Raw genomic sequence first — 4,126 nt, 5'->3', positions numbered from 1 at the left:
GATACAGACCTAAAACCCAGCTCCGTTATGGGAAAAGATCTGAAAAAAATAAAAACATGCTATGAAATATAACAGTTATTGCATTGTGCATAGCAAAAAAAAAAAAAAAAAAAAAAAAAAAGTGTATTTGAAGTAATTTGTATGGACTCTGAAGCATGGTGGGAGGCAGATAAGACCAGCAGTGCAGTATTTCCTACACATTCTATAAGCTGTTGTTTCCTTTATGTTTCTGTTTTGAAATACATCTACCAAGATACAGAAATTATTACTCTCTCAGACCCAGCAGAAAAGGCATTCAATCGACATTCTGGTATTTAGCATCACTGAACAATATTCTGGGTAGTGTAGGAGAACTTTGTAAAAGTCTCTTCTTGTCAAAGGAATTGCTCTCAAGTATCAATTAAGATTCCTTTCACTTAACAGAATGAAATGTTCCATTCATTGTGCTTGACAAATCATCCTGCAAAAACTGCTTCTGAAGATGGTGTTTGATCACTTTGTCTCATGTTCCTTCTCTAATGAAAGAAGAGATGGATGTCAAAAAGAAAGAGTAACAGGTAAAGTTGTATAAAAATCAGCTTTTAGTAACTGGATAAACATAAATTCCACAAGTCACACATAATTAAATTCCCCCAAATACTTTTACATGTGCAGTCCCTTAATCCCATTACGGACAATTAATTTTCAGTAATTATTTTTAAAAGTTTAGTAGTAATGACCTCACAAATATGAGAAAGTACGAAGACACATTTACCTTTATCCTTCTGCATTAATATATAGGGAGTTTTATTACAACTGATAAATTGAATACAATGAAAATTCTTTCAGGAGAGAAACTGATAATTCAAATCTGAGATTATTTTTCTACACTTTTTTTCTGACCTCTATCACAGCAATGGTGTTTTATCAATTCTTAAGATATTACTTTCCAGATTTTTTTCACTTTGCTAAGACAAAAAACAATTCTGCTAAACTTACCTTCTTTCCTAAAAAATGACCTATCTTCACCAAGAATGTTACTCAGTAAAGTGTTAGAAGAGCTGTTTCTTTCCAGAAGAAAACTGCCTAGTGAGGTGGAAATTATAAATTTAAAAATTATCAGACAGAGAAGAAGAGATTCTGGCTCCTGCATTTCCTCCAGTCTGAATACTGCAATCACCTTTTGTTACAGAAAATGGTAGCAACAGCTATTCTGCTGATGTTTAAAGAAAAGTATTTGTGATCAATTATGTTAGCTGGTACTTGGTATTTTCTGTTGAGAATCCTTATCTTTGGATTCAGGTAAACCAAGAGGTCTCTTGGAGCTGGCCTAAGGTTCTCAAAGCAGGCTGCAGTTTCAGAAACTGGGGATTCTAAGTAGCTTCTTACTCAGTGTATGAGAGTTCTCACTGCCTTTCTGAGCTCAGTGACTCTTCTCAGTCATCATATTAAGAAGGGAGAAAATCTGGATCTGTGGCCTAAATTCAGCAAATGAGATGGTGTAATGCCTATCTTGTATCATTCTGAGTTTCTTTAATTCAAATTGTTCCTTAGGTGTAGAAACCAATACATGGAATCTATGAACAAAAACCCTACGAAACTGTTGGACCATTAATGAGATAATCAATATTCCAGGCTTTGTAATACTCCAGGCTCTGTAATTCTGACAGCAGCCTGCCCATGTCCATCAGCCTTACTTCTGACTGTTCTCCAAGTATAGAACTAGCAGGGACTTCTTTTCCCTTGCCTTCTCATGCTCCCATCTTTGTGAGATTTTTGTTTGCTTCACTGCATGTATTTATGCATAGAGTCTGACTGGTAGGCAATAAAATTACACAGTGGAAACAAAAACACAACTCCAGATCCCATTAAAAAAAAACAAAACTGTTGAAATCTTAGTGGAATCAGTGCAAAGCTGTTACATTAACAACAACCCTCCCTTGAAAATAAGCAAAGGTAGAATGCAAGAAATTCATTATTCACGTTCTTTATCTGGTTCTTGCAGCCTTGAGATCACTTGCCTGTTCTCATCTATCCAGAAATCAAATCCAATTTGTAAAAATAAGCTCTGACTTTGAATGGATCAATCACAACTGGTTCTCTTTATTACTTTAATTAAACCCCCTTGTAATTACTGAAGTATTTCTTCTTAATTATCAGTTCTCATTTGTTCTGAATGACTATATTCTGCTTCATTCCTTCAAGAACAATTTAGAAATATACCATGAAAACCTCAATAGGTTCCATTGTGAAAAAATAATAATGAATCTAAGAAGTGAATAAAGGATAATGATCATCCCAAAGATATAGCAGTTAAAATATCAGGGAAAATTATATTTCTGAAGTAAAGCATTACTTTTCACCCTTTAATAAAAGTGTCACTGTCACATCGTGACTATTCCTAATGGTATTAATTCACCAAGGCTCTTCTTCAACTTTATCTGTCCTGAGCTTAGACAGTCAAATGTTCTTCTCTGTTCCTAACCTGACATCAAAGCTTCCTTATTCCTCTGAGTATATAGGTCAGCTGCTGTTCCAGAAATGAGACAGTTACCTATTTCCTATAAATTCCCCTAACAATGTTACAGATAGTTTAATTAAATGGGAAAAATAGACTGGCTGGGCACTGTAGTGAAATTCCAAGATATTATGAGTTTAGGTAAATTTACAGAGAGGAAACCTTGCCTTGGCTTTTGCCACAGCTCAAAATACATTTCTGACCAACCACTGCTAAAGAAGAGAAAGAATTCTGTCTCTAAAAGATACAACCCCTCCCAAAGATGGAGGTGGTGACATATGCTCCTCCTCCACCTCTGCTTTTCTGGGAGTGCCTGACACCAGACAGAATAGAACATTGCTCTGCAAGGCCTTCACAATTAATAGACTAACAAATACTTTCAGATGTTCTCTGAAAAGGAGCATCTTTTCCATGGTCACTTGAGATCTGTCATGTGCATCAGAGTGTCCAGTTTCCCAATGCTGTGTGTTGGTGCCCATTTGCTGCTTGGTTGCACTGATAACATCACTGATACAGTGCTGGGAAGGCACCAGCCTGCAGTGCTCCAGCTGCTCCAGCATCTTGTCACTGGTTTAAATGAGACATCAGGGGTCACCAAATGAAATGTTGGTTGGAATGGGAGGGAAAAGTACTGCTGTGCTGTTCTAATTTTCTGTCTATGGAAGTCTTTAAGTATCTCAGATTTGATTGTTCCACTGCTTACACCAACATTGAACTTGCTGTGACTCTACTCATCATTGCTTTGCTTATTTGGGATTTTTGGAGACAATGAACTTCACAACATATATTCTTTCACTGTGAGATGGAATTCTTCATTTTTGATCTCCTTTAACAGGGACATAAATTAAAGTAAAGCTGTGTTTTTTGTAATGCTTCAGAGTTTCTCATTGTGGCCACTCTGAAACTGGCTGACCAGCAAGCAGGCACTTCTCCTTCTGGGAGCATCCTGATGATGCTTATGGTCCTTTTTAATTTGTAATATTCTATGATCACTTGGTCCTATTCTTTGCTTTCTCTGTCACAGTTAACTACACAAATAACTCACCATGTATTTTCCAAGCTGAGGAAGCAGTTCTCTTTCTAAAGTTGCACATCAGGAAAACATTTCTTGACAGTCATGGTTATTAGTTGCCAGTGAAAAGGCTCTGAAGGCATTTGATTCACTGTCACTGTCACTGAAGGTCTCCAAGAGTAGATAATGTACAAAGAGTGAGAGACAAACATAGATACAATCCTACTCCTGCAGAGGGAAGAGGGAAATGATCCAACCCCATCAGGTCTTTTCCATTTCTATTAGATATAATTAATTCAGGAAAATCCTTCCCCCCCCCTCCCCCCACAGCTAACTGGATTTCTGGGAGCCCTATGTTTCCCTTTCTCTCAGTTAGATCATTAACTGTTTGTTTTCCCTTCCCTATGTACACGTTGAAATCCATTGATGTTAATGGAAAATACATGTGCAGAGAACAATAAACATAAATATTTGGATTCTGTTAACTCTCCTCCCTAGGGCATAATAGTAAAAAAGTTCTAGGAAAATACATTTGTGCAAAAGAACCAGAAGCACAAAGGGAGCAAATTTGATGTCTCTTCTTTCCCACTGCAGTGAGATAAAGAAGCAATGGAAAG

The 4,126-nt window shown here is 36.8% G+C and overlaps 1 long non-coding RNA gene across 1 annotated transcript; it reads right to left on the bottom strand.

Annotated features, from left to right (window-relative positions):
- Nucleotides 1–353: 353 nt before the first annotated feature.
- LOC306798680 lies at nucleotides 354–3,696 on the bottom strand. The gene is made up of 3 exons (XR_013773435.1): nucleotides 3,543–3,696; nucleotides 979–1,065; nucleotides 354–515 (listed from the first exon to the last, which is right to left on the bottom strand). It is a non-coding gene; the product is annotated as an uncharacterized lncRNA (long non-coding RNA).
- Nucleotides 3,697–4,126: the final 430 nt, after the last annotated feature.

Source organism: Erithacus rubecula (assembly GCF_903797595.1).
Source record: "Erithacus rubecula genome assembly, chromosome: 2".
In the NCBI taxonomy this organism is placed as follows: Eukaryota; Metazoa; Chordata; class Aves; order Passeriformes; family Muscicapidae; genus Erithacus; species Erithacus rubecula.
This window is presented reverse-complemented; position numbering and strand designations above follow the sequence as displayed.